The sequence below is a fragment of the Furipterus horrens genome, unplaced genomic scaffold (genome assembly GCF_987537825.1).
Source record: "Furipterus horrens unplaced genomic scaffold, mFurHor1.1.pri manual_scaffold_6, whole genome shotgun sequence".
NCBI classification, from domain to species: Eukaryota; Metazoa; Chordata; class Mammalia; order Chiroptera; family Furipteridae; genus Furipterus; species Furipterus horrens.
Window position 1 is genome coordinate 44,809,822 of NW_028327176.1, and position 17,186 is coordinate 44,827,007.

The 17,186-nt window shown below is 39.2% G+C and overlaps 1 protein-coding gene across 3 annotated transcripts in view; it reads right to left on the reverse strand.

Annotated features, from left to right (window-relative positions):
- Positions 1–15,785, reverse strand: part of PELI1 (pellino E3 ubiquitin protein ligase 1) — a 60,396-nt gene extending 44,611 nt beyond the window's left edge. Inside the window, exons 1-2 of one of the 3 annotated variants that reach the window (XM_090281387.1) lie at positions 15,455–15,785; positions 14,507–14,561 (exon numbers count right to left, since the gene is read on the reverse strand). The gene's annotated coding sequence lies outside the window, so the exon portion shown is untranslated. Of the gene's footprint in view, positions 1–14,506; positions 14,562–15,112; positions 15,186–15,454 lie in introns of those variants that run through there. The other 2 variants (XM_090281386.1, XM_090281391.1) reach the window with 2 other exon arrangements.
- Positions 15,786–17,186: the final 1,401 nt, after the last annotated feature.

The window sequence follows — 17,186 nt, forward strand, 5'->3', positions numbered from 1 at the left end:
GCCACTTTCCCTTCCCTCTGCTCCCCTCCACCCGGTGGCCCCCTCCCTCCAGTTGTCCCCCCCTTTTAGATTATGTCCATTAGTTGTGCTTACAGTTCCTCCCAACCTCTCTCCGTCTATTCCATTCCCTCCTACCATGATCCCCAATTCCTATATTATCTCCCTCCCTCTCCCCACTCCCCCTCCCTGTTGGCCTCCCCCCACTATGTTTCCCTTACCCACAGTTCCCTTTCCACTCTCGTTGCCTGTTTCGTTTGCCTTTGTTTCATCTCCCTAGCTTCTGTTTTTTAAACCAGTCCCTTTAACTTCTCATATAACAGTGGTTTGGATCTAATGAACTCTTTCAGTTTTATTTTGTCCTGGAAACACTTTCTCTGTCCTTCTATTCTGAATGACAATTTCGCTGGATAGAGTATTCGTGGTTGTAGGTTTTGGATTTTCATTACTTTGAATATTTCTTGCCAGTCCCTTCTTGTCTGTAGGGTTTCCCTTGAGAAGTCAGCTGATAGTCTAATTGGGACCCCTTTGTACATAATTCTTTTCTTCTCTCTTGCTGCTTTTAAGATTCTCTCTTTAGCTTTAATTTTTGACATTTTGATTATAATGTGTCTTGGAGTGGTTCTCCCTGGGTCCAGTCTCTTGGGAACTCTCCTTGCTTCCTGGACCTGCAAGTCTATTCCCTTCCCCAAGTCTGGGAAGTTCTCCTTTATTATATTTTCACTCAATTTTTCAAGTTCTAGTTCATCTTCCTCATTCTCTGGCAAACCAATGATTCTTATGTTGGGCCTTTTATAGCTGTCCCAGAGGTTTCTGATCCTCTCATTGTTGCTTGCCATTTCCTCTCGCTGCATTGGTTGACTGCTTGTTCCTTCTCCATATTCCAGTTTGTTGAAATGGACTCTGGATTCCTCACCATCTGTCTCGTATGTGGTTTTGTTCCTTTCGTTATGAAAGTTTTTCGCTTCTTTCATATCTTTTTCCTGCTCTTTTGTGAATTCTGTAAGCCACCTGATAACAATGGCCCAGAACTGAGCCTCTGACAGGTTTCTTATCTGTTCATCTGTCAGGTTCTCTATCTGCTGTCTGGTGAGTTGTGTCACCGGGATCTCTATATTTGTCTGCCACATTTTGACAGATGCGTTTTGTTTTCCTGGGCCGGCTGTCGGGGGCAGGGGGCAGTGCCTGCGTACGCGTCACAAATCAGCGACCGCCGGCGCCTGCCTGTCCGCGACCTATTTCGCAGCCCTGTGGTGCTTTCTGTGGGGGCAGGGGTCCAAGATGAATTCACACAGTTATTCAGCTAGGAGACCGGGATCCGTCCTCCCGCCCCCCTGGGCCTCACTGTTCAAGGCGATGCTGCGGCTGCTCCCCAGCGCCGGAGTCGGGCACGCCAGGGGCTTGATCGGAGTCGCCTGCCTGTCCGCGACCTATTTCGCAGCCCTGTGGTGCTTTCTGTGGGGGCGGGGGTCCAAGATGGATTCACACAGTTATTCAGCTAGGAGACCGGGATCCGTCCTCCCGCCCCCCTGGGCCTCACTGTTCAAGGCGATGCTGCGGCTGCTCCCCAGCGCCGGAGTCGGGCACGCCAGGGGCTTGATTGGAGTCGCGCACGCCAGGGGCTTGATTGCCTCCAGGATTTTTCGCCGCCCCGCCCCGCCGCTCCGCAAACAGCTTTGCCTTCTTTAACTCTTACCTGCCCAAATGGCACCGCTGGTTTATAACTTCATATGTTGGGCTTCCGTGTAGCTTTATTTTCTGGAATTTCTAGTTATCCTTTGTTTTGAAGTAGTTGTATTCCACTGTAGTTGTAGAGGGAGACCTAGCGTGTCCGTCTAAGCCTCCATCTTGACCGGAAGTCTATCCCTAGTGATTTTCATTAGGAAGAAACTGTTTAATTTTGTTCTTTCATTGTATACTCAGTCCTATACAGTGCCTTCTACATAGCAGGCATTCAAGAAATATTGGTTTAAATAAAAAGGACTTTTAGGGAAATAACTTTGAAAGCAGTATGGAGGATGTGTGAGGAGAGAAAAAGGAAGAGGAGAATGTGAGAAACCTGAGGAGGCTAATACAATCAAGATCAGATAAAAACAGCCTGGGTAAGATTATGAAGAGCTTATCTTGCCTAAGAAGGTAAAAGTGAGGATAGAGAAAAGCAGTACAGTCATATCTCGGTACTCATCGGCTTCAGAACTCGTCAAACCCTGCACTCATTGCATTTTGATGAGAAAAATAAGTTTCGGGACTTTCTCGGGACTCATTGTACTCACTAGAACTTGTATGAGTCACAACACCACCCCGCAAAAGAAAAATGCTTCATTGTTCGGCACCCGTCATGAGTTCCGAAATGAATTAATGACAAGTACTAGGGCACCAATGTACTTGAAAAACCAAGGAAGAACCAACAGGTTCTTGACTTGGGCATGTATAGAGTGACACCTTCACTTCCTTCAGGATCGAATGAAGTAGAACAGATACGGAAAGAAAAATAAAAAGTTTTTTTTTACCATGTTTGAAGAATTTTAGTTAATATGTCTAGTAGGCAGTTGGGATCTTAAATGTGAAACACAGGAGGGAGGTCCTGGGCTGTGGACAGATCTTTCTCTCTCTTCTTTTTCCTCTACCAAACCAAATCTTGATGCCAGTAAGAATAATAAAAATAACTTCCAATTTTTGAGCACCTACTTTATGCTCGAAACTGTGCTAAGGTCTTTATATATTATGTCTCTTCCTTTCAAGAACCCTACTGGAAGCTATTCAAAGCTTTGAGAGATTAAGTAAACTGAGTCAACTGACCAAGGGAACAGAGCTGCTCTATCAATGGGAAAGGCATCTGAATCCATTTTCTTCAAACCTAAGCCTCTTTCCATTATACTACCCTACCTCTAACTTGAACAACCACCCATGAAGTTGGTTCTGGAAAGAGAAAAACAAAAAAGCTAAAGGAGCTATCAGACTGAGAGACTAGAGAATAAGTCTAAGAAAAGAGGCTACAAAAAGGACAAGTTCAAAGAAACTTAGAAAAGAGTTGAAGAAAAAAAGTGGAGCTATGATTTAAAGATTTTCTAAGCCACAAGGAACCTCCTAATGTAATGTATTTTTATAAAGTATGGTTCACGGCACACAGAAGTAGCACACCTGGGAGCTTGTTAAAAATATAGCATCTCAAGGCCCACCCACCCGCTGAATCAGAATATGTGTCTTAATATGACCCCCAGGTAATTCACACAATTCATTAATGTTTGAGAAACACTGGTCTGACACCATTTCATAGATGAAGACACTACCGAGGTTAAAAACAGAACTCAGGCCTCTTGTCTTTCAGTGTAATATTTGTTCTACTTCATTATGTGCCCTCCAAACAAACATAACATCAATTTGAACTTCACTAATCTGAGGTTTCTACCATAGACATTTAGGAGTTGAGATAAATTTAAATCAAGTTTCCCCTGACTATTTTGACTTGTTTCCACTTCATTTGAAATTTTAAGGGCTCCCATGAATTTTCTCCAATCATTTGTTTTTTAATATCACATGTCTTAGTCCATTCAGGCTGCTGTACAGAATACCATATATTGGATGGCTAATAACAACAGAGGTTTCTTTCTCACAGTTCTGGAGACTAGGAAGTCCAAGATCAAGGCACTGGTAGACTCCTGTCAGGTGAGGGCCTGCTTCATGGGTTCATTGACGGCCATCTTTTTGCTGTGTCCTCATAAGACAAAAGGATCAAAGGATCTCTCCTTTATAAAACTCATGACCTCATCACCTCCCAAAGACTCTATACCTCCAAATACCATCATATTGAGGATTAGGTTTCAATATATGAATTTCAGGAGGACACAAACATTCAGTCTATAATAATACATGAAAGGTAAACATGTTATCTCTAAGTTTAAAGCATTTTTCAATTCACACAGTAAGTTTCAACCCTAATGATCAATGTGAAGAGACAGTAAACTCAGAAACAAGAGAGATCATTTCTGTAGGCAAATCATTTAAAATCATGAAACCATGGAGCTGGAAGAGACCTTATAAGGTTGAGATGACAGATAAATTTCATCTAAAATGCTAACCATATAGCTCCTGACCATGCTGTACCAAAAAAAAGTGAAACTGGTTTGGGATCAGCTATTAGCTGTCTATCTCCCATGAGTTGATCCTAAAGAGGACAATCATGAAGTTGCTGACCCTGTAAAGATAAGGAAACTATGGCCTAGAGAGATTAAGAGAAATATATGAGGCACATATTCAATAAACAGACCAGAATTCTCGGTCTCCTGATTTCTGGAATAGTGGGCTTTATCCTGAATCACACACTTCTTGTCTCAGATATATGAGGTCTGTCCAGAAAAAGTCCAGCCATTGTTAATATAACAAGAATGGTTTGTGTGACATTGATGTAATCTGGCAGCCACAGAAAGTGGACTGGAATGTACATGAGTGAACAATGAAGACTTCATTGTATTAGTCACCACTGAGCATGTGTACTGTGTGCCCGTCACATTCAAAATGTCTGAGTAAGCAAAGCAACAAATCTGCATCAGATTTTGTGTTAAGCTTGTATATTCCTCTGCAGAAACTTTTTAGACGATTCAGAAGGCTGCAGCTATGGGCAACTGGTGATTTGGTAGCTTTAGCAAGACAGCATGCCCGCTCATGCAATCATGTCTTGGGCAGAGTTTTTTTTGTGAAACATCAAATCACCCCCTTACAGCCAAGATATGGCACCCTGTGACTTCTGGCTTTTCCCAAAATTAAAATTACCTTTGAAGGGGAAAAGATTTCAGACCATCAATACGATCCAGGAAAATACGATGGAGCAGCTGATGGTGACTGGGAGAACTGTGTGAGATTCCCAAAGTGCCTACTTTGAAGGGGACTGAGGCTTCATTATCCTATGCACAATGTTTCTTGTATCTTGTATGTTCTTCAATAAATGTCTCTATTTTTCATAGTACATGGCCAGATACCTTCTGGACAGACCTCGTATTTGTTCAATTGAAAAATATAATTCTTTTCATGTAATGGATAAAAAAGCAAACCTATTAAAATTTAACTGGGAATAAACAAGTTCTCAGAATTTACAAGTCCTATAATAAAGACTTACATGTACTTGTAAGTACATTAAAAAATTTAAATAACACCCACAACCTATATGTTGTATCCGTGATCAATAATCTCTGACTCAAATTGTTTTTCTGCCAATTTTACTTCATGGTGAGTTTTTCCATGTGACAATTCTTTAGACTTTAGCCATGATGACTCAGGGCACCTAGATGCTATGAAGGAGCTTTCAATTTAAGAAGTGGGAGGAGAATGAGGGGGCATACTGAATCATTAACAGCCTACTCAGTTCTAAAACCTAGCAAATCCTTTTTGGAAGCCATTTTAAAGAGCTTCAGGAGGCAAATTCTGGCTAAAGCCTTAAAAGACTGGTCTCTAAGAGCTGAACTACATGCAAATAAATTGGTATGCCATATCTAAAAGAGACACAACAAAAAAGCTTTAGCAAATTGTGAGTTTTTTCTTGTTGTTGTTGAATAAGTGTCAATGATGAATTGAAAAAAGTCTGGTATCACTGAAGTAACAAACCTCTTCTATGTTGAACAGTTTTAAGAACACCTCACAATTCTTTTGGTGAACTGAAAAGAACTAGTTCAGAGACTGAATCATCCCATTTTAAATGAAAATTACAGTAAAGCAGTATGCACATTTTAAAAGCTTTCAATTACATGAAGTCTGTGTAGAGGACTGTGGTTTCTAATTAGAAGCAGCCAGTACTTTAAAATAAAGACACACATTCAACACATTTATTCACAAACGATAAAGTTAACTAGTTTTGTAATTTGAATTTTTGTAATGCTATAATTTAACTAATTTTGGTCCTTTGGAAAATTTAAAGTATGGTAGTGAGGATCATTTTGAAGAAAAAAATCCATTGTGTTAACTGTAGTTTAAAAAGAAAGGAAATCAGCTCTTAGTGCTTCCAATACATGCAGTTCATTAAATCTGGCGTAAACTCTGAGGAACATGAAGTACTGTGGATAGTATCTGCCGAGAACCAGGAATACAACACTAAGGTTTTGAAGAACTAACAAAGCACTTCCAACTGTTTTCACTTATTGTTGAAAAATAAAATTAAACAAAATTAAACTTAATTGTGCCTTCTAAAAATTAAGCCAACAATGTTAAACACTACAATGAGAATCTACCAACTAGCAAAAATCAGAGCCTTGTAATTCATTCCGTGGAAGGAAGGAAGAAGTTATAAACTTCTTCACCACATTACTAATCTTTTTGTCTTTTCCTCCTGATGGTCAAAAAGTTGTTCAACAGAAGTCCAGGCACAGTTTCTCCCCAAGGCCACTTACAATTAAGCTAATATTACAGTGATGATGAAGACCCTACTCATTTGGCATTTTTTGAAAAGACAACAACATAACACCAAGAGCTGAAAACAGCTTCTGAAATTCCACTATGCTGTTAATTCCACTATCAAATTTTGCTAGTTTAGGTACAGGTTTTGGATCGATTCAGGATTAACTCATGAGGATTTCAAATTAGTAGGTTTATTACTGTTCCTGACATTCAGTTCAAACAGCACTGCATCCTATAGGTCACACAGTTATCTCTTAAGTGTCTGGCTGGATGGAATACACCATCTCTCCACCAGAGCACACACCAATAATAAGGGCAAGAAAAGATAAAAAGAAGATATGTATGCCCTGGCTGGGTAGCTCAATTGGTTAGAGCATTGTCTCCATACGCCAAGGTTGCTGGTTCAATCCCTGGTCAGGTCACCCAGTGCAAGCATAAATAAGTAGGACAACAAATCCATGTCTCTGCCTCCTTCCCTCTCTCTAAAAATCAGTAACTTTTGTTTTAAAGAAGCAGCAATGTATGTAAGACATATATAGGAAAAGTTCCCTTTACATGTGACTTCTTTAGGGCCCTTTATTCATTTCAAGCCTAGTTTATAAGTATACAAAATGGCAGACAAGTGTAGAAGACAATGTGGAAGAGCAATGGGCACTACTAAGCTGGCAAAGGAAGATAAACAGAGCTAGTGGCATAGTGATGAAGAGATGAACATGAAAGATGAAGCGAGAGGGGCAGGGATGTAGAAGACAAGCATCTTGCAATGCATAAGCTGAAAAGAATAAAGTGAGGCTGCAAAAATCTATGGAGCTTAATAAACCGAATTGTTAAGTAATTTTTAATTATTATTAATCATCATCATTATTAATTCCAAAATTAAGTATAGGCTCTATAGTGGTCATAATGTTTAAGTCAACGGTTCTCAACCTGTGGGTTGCAACCCCTTTGGGTGTCGAACCACCCTTTCACAGGAGTCGCCTAAGACCATCGGAAAACACATATATAATTACATATTGTTTTTGTGATTTATCACTATGCTTTAGTTATGGTTGGGGGTCACCACAACATGAGGAACTGTATTAAAGAGTCGTGGCATTAGAAAGGTTGAGAACCACTGGTTTAAGTCAACATGAAAAACAACATGCCCTTTTTGAAGCAACTTTTTTTCTGAAATGGAAGCTGTATTATTATTACAATTCTAATTTATACACTTGCATCATAGTTCATTAGGTCATAGACACTTTTAGATCCAAGTTACAAGAATCATCCATGGTCTTGTTTACTACTATTTTGTGAGCGGCAATTTTTTCTTTCCTTCTGTTACTCCTCCCCTCTTCTCCCTTCCTCCCTTAACCTAAATTATTTGTTCCACAAAAATGGAAATGAAACCAGATTCATAATCCTACCACCAAATTAACAGACTGAAAGCTATTTCTAAAATAAGCCACACTTCAGTATGTCACCATCACAGAATTTCAAAGTCCTTCATGAAAAACTGCTGCCATTTTTATTTTACAGATGAATACCTTCCACAGTTGATGGAAAGACCAGGAATTAAACATGGGCTCTGTGTTCCATGCTAATAGGTTAGTGTTTAAAGCACATTAAATAACCCAGACTAACAGTGCCATCCTAATATGTGCAGTGCATGAAGCAAGAGTCCGGATATCTTATCTATCAATTATTTATAAAAGGGTGGGCAAAAGTAGGTTCAAAGTTTTGAGCACAAGAAACACAGAATTTATTCTTGTATTACTTATTAACATTTGTATTATTTTCCATATGAACAGCTGTAAACCCACTTATGCCCACCCCTGTATATGTACACCAAAGGGACAACTGTGAGTGAATTAAAAAAGATTCCTAACCATTTTCTGAAAAATGTTTAAAGTAGGAAGCTTTGTTAAAACATTCCTTATAGAGTTTACATATCTAATATTTTTAGTGGTCACTTTATGCAATTTATTATATAATAAAAGTTCACAAATTCTACAAATCACTGGTTAAAAATACAAAAGAAAACATTGTGCCCTCCCATTATGCATAATTAACTAGAAAATGGTTTTCTTCATTTAATATTAATCAGTAGAGTAAAACTCACTCAAGTTTAGTTTCTCAGGTTAGAAAATGTATTCTTATAAAAAATAATTCCTATAAAAATCATTCAAAACTCCTATCTCTAGATGTATATGGTCCCATGAGTAGATTTTAAAAATCCATATTTATGATGGCTTCTGGGGGGTTGCGTGTTTTCAAACATTTGGAGCATGAGACCCAATTTTTCCATAATTTTAATAATAATAATTTAAAAACAGTTCTTTAGGGGAAATCAGTATGTTCTTAAAACAATTACTAACTTGAGAATTGAAGCATAAATACAAGACTTGACAGCAGGATTCATTTAGCTAAAGGTGTGCTCGTCTTTCACGTCCCCAGTGTACTGACAGCAACAAGAAAGTTATGCAGTTTCATTACATTATATAAATGCCATCTTTTCAGTCTTGAATGCGTAACACAAGTGAAACGTACCTGCATGACTGTGTTGAGTACTTAAGTATTAAGAAATGTGCATGGTCTTCTTGTGTATAGGTGGATGTGTTTTAATGTATCAGAATTTACTTAAATATCCAAATAAGTATAGTCTCTTCCATATCAGTCAATAAGGTTATATCCTTATTCCCAGTTATGCTACAAATATTAAAACTCCTTTTAGTTTACAGGTGTATCCAACTTGTAGAAACAGTAATTGCCTTCTCAGAGTGGATCTAATTTTTAGGTACAGCCTGAAGTTGCTTCCTATATTCTTTCTGTCAAAATCTTTTCTGTCATATCTGATAAATAAAACAAGCTATCACGTGGCTAATCCCCCTCTTTTCCTTAAACACAAGGAGTAAATACAAAGTATATATAGTAATGAGCTATTTTCATGTGTGGCACTTAAACTGGTTTAGAAGTCAATTAAAGAAGAAGTTCCAGAAATATTTTGAGTAATCTAGCATTATTAAAATAAGTGTATAGCTTCCAAGGTGACTAAAGTAGATTTAGCTAAATGTATAAATAAATACCCTTACTTTAAAACAAGGACTGATAATCAGGCCCTACACAATCTGGTCTCCTCTACCCTCCCTTTATTTTTGACTTAATCTACTGCTACACTCTCTCACTCTAACTTAGCCACACTCTTCTTGTAGTTTCTTGCATTTCTAGTCAAGCTCCTATCTCAGGGCCATTGTACTTGCTGTTCCCTCTGCTGGAATGTCTTGCCCAAGATTACCTGCAAGGCTTACTCCCTCACCTCCTTCAGGTTGTCCCTCTCTATATTGCGGTTCACTTATCACGGCCTCACTGTGTCGCGGGATTTTTAAAAATATACTTAATTAATTATTTATCGCGGATTTTTCACTATATCGCGGGACTTTGCGGTACTGTATACGTATGTTGTTAAAGTTATGTAGGTTTAAGACTGCAGAGTATGTTTAAGAACATAAGTAGTGTTTATAAAAGTGTGGAAAGGGTTAATAAGGGAGTGGGAAAGGTTAATAAGGGATTGGGAATGGTTTATAAGTGTGTGGGAAGGGTTTATAAAGCCTTAAAATATATATAAATACTAAAATGTGAGGTTCCTACTTCGTGGATTTTCACCTATCGCAGGGGGCTGGGGGTCTAGAACGTAATACCCGCGATAAGTGAGGGAATACTGTATCTATCATCTTCTCAATGAGGTCTTTTCTGCATCCTCCTCCTATCCCACATATTCTCTCTTCCCCTTCTCTATTTTATTTTCATGTATGCATCTGTGCGTAAAACTGTACATTATGGAAATTTTCAAACATACACAAAAGTAGAATATAAGAAATCTCATGTATCTATCATCTATGTTCAACAATTTCCAATAAGACAGCCAGTGCTGTTTCATTTATGGTCTTTTTTCTTCCAGATTACTTTAAAATAAAAACCCTAATATCACAGTTTAATTCATGAATGTATTATACCTCTAGAAGGACTTGTGTTTAAAAAACATAATATATTACCATATCTTTAAAAAAATAACAATTTGTTTTTATCAGATATCCAGTCAATGTCTTAAATTTCCCCAATTTTCCATAAATGTCTTTTTACAGTTAGTTTGCTCAAAGCAGGATCTAACTTAACGTCTATACTACATTTGGTGGATATGACTCCTACGTTTTTCAGTCTTTTAGTTTCCTAGTCCTCTGTTTTTTCTTGCTATTTATTTCTTAAAGAAAACTGGTCATTTGTACTTTAAAAAATGAAACAATTTACTTACAGTTATTGTCTGAGTCTTGTTAGAATGTAAACACCCTACGGCAAGGGATTTTAGTATGTATGATATCAGCATCTAGACCAGTGCCTGACATGTAAAAGGTATCCAATACTTACTAAATGAATATGTGGCATTAATGCCAAAAAGTCCACTGCCCACCCAAGAGCAAAAACCGTTAATCACAGCACTCTTGACTGCTGAGACTGACCTAGGCAGACACCACCAAGCCATCAGATTTGGTACTTGAGGTGAAAACTATCTGCTATCCTTGCTTTAGCCCTTTCAAAAAAAATATCCTTGCTTTAGCGCTTCTGTCTCCAAAACAAATTCAATATACCTTGAACGATGAAACTGAGCTGAAGTTTAGCGTAATAAATTACTGACTGTCATATCTGTCAAGTATGTTTAAACATTTCTTGACTTATTTTGCAATTTCTAGGAAAAAGCAAATTGTAGTAAAAAAAATAATAATAGAGAAACTGTAGAAGATGGTAGGGAACTGGGGGTACTACATATTTTTAGAATTAGCAACATCCCAAGAGATACATGATAAAATAAAAATCGGCAATACATTTTTTGAAAAGGAAGTAAATTACATGTGTATTGAATAACTTAAAAAACAACGACAACAACATGAATGGCTGAGATTAACTGGGGGATGACGAATGTCAGGGCTGTCCCATTTATAGGCACCAGCAACATACTCTGTTTTTCTGTAAATGGTATTTTGAGGTGTATAAAAAGTATTATAAGCCCTGGCTGCTGTGGCTCAGTGGATTGAGTATCGGCCTGCGAGCCAAGTGTCACTGGTTTGATTCCCAGTCAGGGCACATTACTAGGTTGCACATCAGGTCCCCAGTGGGGGGCGCAAGTGAGAGGCAACCACACAGTGATGTTTCTCTCCCTCTCTTTCTCCTTTCCCCTCTCTCTAAAAAATAAAATAAACAAAATTTTTTAAAAAAGTATTATGAGGTTATACAAGGACTATTATGTAGACTACTATTTTCCTGAAATAAAGAGTTTTTGTGGCAAAAATAAAAACAAAAAAACTAAAACAGCTTGCACAATATCCTGAAAAAAATAATCAGGTCTTAGACTTGTTTACAATTCATTTCTCTTAAATTACCTCATGAAGCTCTTTTCCTCTCAGTTTATTTCTGAAGGTAGCTACGATAATTTAAATGCTCCAATCAGATGTTTATGTTTCCATTACCTATTACTATTTAAAAGGGGGCAAAATATCACTCAAGAAATCTTGTGGTTTCTCTTTATTACTCGCAAATTCATTCAGCAGCAACAAATATGTAAGGCAATTATTTTAAACCTTTGGAAGGAAAAATTATTAGGAGTGGCCTTTCAAGATAACATTAAAAAAGGTAATGGTGCCCTGGCTGGTGTGGCTCAGTGGACAGATTGCCAGCCTGTGAACCAAAGGGTTGCTGGTTTGATTCCCAGTCAGGGCACATGCCTAGATTTCAGGACAAGACCCCAGCTGGGGGCCTGCAAGACACAACCACACACTGATGTTTCTCTCCCTCTCTATCTCCTTCCCTTCCCCTCTCTCTAAAAATAAAGTCTTAAAAAAAGAAAAAAAGGTAATGGTTTAAAACTTGAAATTAACTATATCTAGTTCTTCCAGTAACCAAAATATCTTGTTTTGAGGTTCCCACACATTTGTCTGAGTAAATTTCTCTCTGGCAGAGGTCAAACGTAAAGAAACACAACAAAAAATGGCTATTACCACATATGTAAAAAAAACTCAACCCAAAATCCCTGGAAAGAATGATTTCTATTTACTTTTTTTGTGTGATCTATTTAGAGGAAATCTGAAAAAGATGGCTAGAAGTCTATAAACAGAAAGTGCTGAGTGGAATTCACTTTCTACAGACTTTAGTTAGAATTTTGTCCCTTATATAATGTTGTCAGGACTCTTAATATTGTACTCTTTACAAGCATCTTCACCAAGTTTCCTGCATTGTTGATTTTCTTCCTTCTTCTCCCTGGCTCTTAAATTTGTTTTATTCCCTTCAATTAAAAGACATTAATGTAACTTTTGGAATAACTTGATTTTTCCAAAGAAACTCCTAAAACCATCTTGGTGCTACCATACACTTGTCATTATTAAATTCTAATATATAGTTAAAATGTAATAAAATAATCCATGTAAGTCTTTTCAATTTAATAAATACTAGGATAGGCTCCTATTGATGTGCCATGGTATGCATGCGATAATGTTAAGAGTTTTCAGTTCTAAGTCTTTTGGCTTAAATTTTAATGAGCTACAGAAGCTTCTGTCTGGAAACAGTTTTTCACAGGTACACTACTTTTATCCTTATCATATGACCTACCAGACAACCACAAGGTATATTCTGCAGTGACGGAACTCTTAATGTACAAGTGACATTTTGACAACCTGAGAGGAAGTTGAAACAAAGTCGAATGGAAACATACTAAGGCTTCTCCTTGAAACTTGCCTCTGTACCATTCAGCAGTGCTAGAGACTCTCAGTTCCCTACCCTGTACTTTTCATTTTCTTTAAGGGGTCCTAAAGAAATCAGGAAACCTTCAATGCCAGCCTTCACTCATCAAGACTAACTTTTGCATTTGGGCTCGAGTAATGGAGCAAAGGAACTGTGTTAGTAGCTTCCTTAAAGTACACAGATGCCTCTGGTAAATTTGGTTTGAAAATGCCACAGAAAAAGTGCAACATAAATGACAATTTTAAGGCAAGCACAGATTTCAATGCCCTCCCCCCTGCCAAATCTGCCACTAAGACACAATTTCCAGCTTACTTTTTTTCAAGTCGATAAATACTATTATTACATTGCAGCACTTCTATAACAGTAATAAAAACACAGGTGAGTTTTCACCTTATAAGTCATAAATTTATTAGATGAGGCATTATAACCACTTCACTACATGCAGCTTCCCATACACTTAACTTCTATTTTCCAATGGTTCGTTTTAAACTCAAGATCTCTTTTAACATACTACAGAAAGGGAACTAGATAGAGGATTAGGGGGAAAATATCAAAATAGCAAACATCTCATTTTCCTTTTCTGATGGAACCATCAGAATCTAAAATCTGGGGGCAACTTGATAATACAAAATTAAATTCAAGAGAATTCAGGGTAAGTCAAAGTACACACTATTACTACAGTTGTGATCATTATTCACCTCAGGAAATAACTAGTAGAAAAGATGCTTGGTTTAAATTGCTGGTACCTTCCAGTTTGGGTCAACTACCAAAATAAATAAACTTGTCATCACAGGTAAGTATTTTCCTCCTGAAGAGACTGCTGGTATGAATAAAAACAAACAAACAAACAAAAAAACCCCAAGGAATTCATATGCCGTACTTGTACAATAAGTACAATGTTTTGAGAGATGTAAATCTGATCACTCTGAGAAAACATTTTCTGTTATAAAGAAAATATAAACTGAAACAAAACAGAAGAAACGGAATCTTTTCCACAATTCAAAAATGCAAATTCACATTACTATACAAACTAAATAATTTTTAAAAACCCTTATGTTTCTCCTCAATCATAAAATACATATTAAATGTAGAAAAAGACAAAGCCAGTTCTGAAACAAAAGATCAGCTGCTATGAAAACAAAATTAACATTTTGTAGAGTATTCAGCCTTTATACCAAAACAGAGGACCTTTTCATGCACTTAAAGCTTCAGTCCTTAGCACACCTAGCACCCATGGATAGTGCTCATTTGATTATTTCTTGATATACAGTTTGATGACTTATTGATGGAAAGGTTCTTGGTGCTGTTAAAATCTAGACATATTTCTCCATGTGTAGTGATTAAAATTTGTTAAACCTACATTTAAAAATCTGTCCTCCCGTTCTCCCATCATTGTTCTCCTGCCTTGAAGAGACCTGCATGTACAAAAATTAAAGTAGTTGGTGAGGTGAGTTCATGATTTACTGTATTTTCCCCAGTCGGGGCTTTTTAAAAAGAGTCCTTTGAGGTTCTAAGGTTCAAACACCATGTAAGAAGAGTTATTGTTTGAACTACCTAACAATTACCCAGACTTCTTTTAGACTTCAGTTAACCTATAAGTAAAATGAGCATGTTTAACTTTTCCATGGGGCACTGCAGGACGAGTTCCAACTTATAAATGCTTTCAGGTCCTCAGACACCAGGCGCGGCGGAAGATCAAGCCTATCCATCAATTACAGCGTTCTTCCGGGCCTCAATTTACCCACTTACAGAAACTAGAGCATTAACTTGTTTCTTAGGGGCCTCGGAGGTGTAATTAATTAGTGTTTTAAAATGCTCTGAGATCCAGAGATGAAAAGAAATGCGAGACACGCAGAGAGGATGACAATAATCATAACAATAAAAAGAACGACTAACTTGGAAGTCTGCGTTACATAAGGAAGGAGAAAGAAGTTATCAGGTTCGCACAAACAAAAGAAAAGCCCACCGCCTTTGTTTCTCTTTCATTTCTCTTTTCCTCCCAGCCGCGGAGCTCCTCTCCCGCAGCACGCGGCCAGCGTGGGGCGCGGGGCGCTGACTTAGCCACCGCGCACCCCGCTCCCAGGCGGAGGGGGAGGGCGCACCCGGCCAGCTCCTGACAAAGGCACTTCCCGTAGCGAGGGCGCAGGATGCGGGCGCCGCAAACTCCGTTCCCTGCCGCCTCCGGCGCGGGGGCGCGCACCCGGGCAGGGAGAGCCGCCTCGCCGCCCAAGAAGCCACCAAGGAAGTTGCGCGCTCGCCTTGCCCGCACCCGTCGCCCGCCCTCCCGCGGCGCGCCGAGGCCACTCACCGGACAATTGCTGGTGGCTGGAATCCCAGCACAGCTCCGAGACCCGGAGCGAGGGGGTGAAGGGTACGTGCGCGGAGATCGCGAGCAGAGAGCGCGGCGTTTCGCCGCCGCCTTCCTCGCCAGCCGGCCAAGCAGGGCCAGAAGTTGGCCTCAGAGCCGAACGCAAAGGAGCCGCGGACGGTGAGAGGCGCGGGGCCGCTTTGAGGTGCGCTCCCGGCAGGTTCGACGCAAATCCGAACGCGCGGCAAGACTGATGCTGCTGGCGGAGGCGGCGGCTGCGCCCCCCGACGGTCTCTCCGCCTCACACCGCCTCTGGGTCACTGACACACTCTCGGAGAGAAGGGAGGGGATTAGGAGGGGGCGGGGCCTGCGGGTAGGGGCGCAGGGATGGGCCACAGGGTAAGGCGGGGCCGCGGCGCCCAGGGTTCTCTTGGGAATTGTAGTTCTTTCACTGAAGAAAAAAGGGATACGTTGTTGAGGACGCTTCAGCTCACAATGTTCTGCGCATGTTGGAGAGAAAGAGGTTCGGCCCCCGCTGTTACTATGGTTACCGACAGACTAAGGAGAAGAACACGTTCCGAGCTGCTGCTGACTGAACAAGGCCCTTCTTGTGTTATGGTGCTCTTAGGAATCCCGCCCTTTGCCAGTCGTTCCTACTTCGCTCCACCCCAGATTGTAGCCTCACCACTTATAAGTGCCCAATGAAATCTGATTTCCTCCCGAAATTTTGGTCTTCCCTGCTGTTTAATTTTATCCCACAAATCCTGAATCGTAAAATACGCATTCCTACCTCGCCTTCAAGCAAGAGCTCTCTGCCTCAAATTCATGGTTTTGTTTTTTTCCTAAAACCTAAAACTTGTAGAAATTTAGTTGCTTCTAGCAACTTAACAATTTGGTTATAAAACTGTCAGAATCCCACAGTTACTTATTTTCACTTAATCAGTCGCATCTAACTCTTAAGGCCAGCAAAGGTAAAGTTTAGAGTTAAGATCACGATATTTTACTTGATCAGTGTAAAATAATACAGGGTATTTTAGGGCCTACATTTTCTAAGAAATACAAATTTCATGTAAATTCAAAAGATAAGCGGAAAGTTGAAAATTGTTTACTTTATATATATTGGCAAATTTTCATTTGGCAATAACAGAAGTCTGAACCAAGGTTCTGAGTATGCTGTTTGGCTGGTCAGCTAAGTCTACACCCACAGATGGTGGAGGAGGATGGTGAAAGGCAGGGCATGTTACTGAATTTTCAGAGGACTGACCACGGACAACCTGTCCCAAGCTCTTTTGTTTTCCTTTCTGCTGACCTAGGGCCCCATACCCTGGAAGAAAAAAAAAGAAAGCTTAGAAATCAGAAACACATTTAGAGTGGGAAAAGTTGAGGTTTTCAAATAGAGTCCCAAGATCAAAAATATTTGTGTTTGCAGACCATGTAATTATTCATTCAAAAAATATTTATTGAGTATAATATATCCCAGGCGCTTTATTAGGTCCCCAGAACAGAGATACAAGAATGTAAAACAACATTCCTTATTTTCACAATTCTTACTGTACAGAGGAGGTGTGGAGAGCATTGGTCCAGTCAAAATAAGATCAAGTATATTAAAAAAAAAAAAAAATGGGAGTCACCCATGTCAACCAGGATGGCTGCCAGTCAGTCAAGACACTTTGGTTCAAGAGGGAACTTAAGTCATATTAGACACATATGACAGGGAGACACACCCAAAATA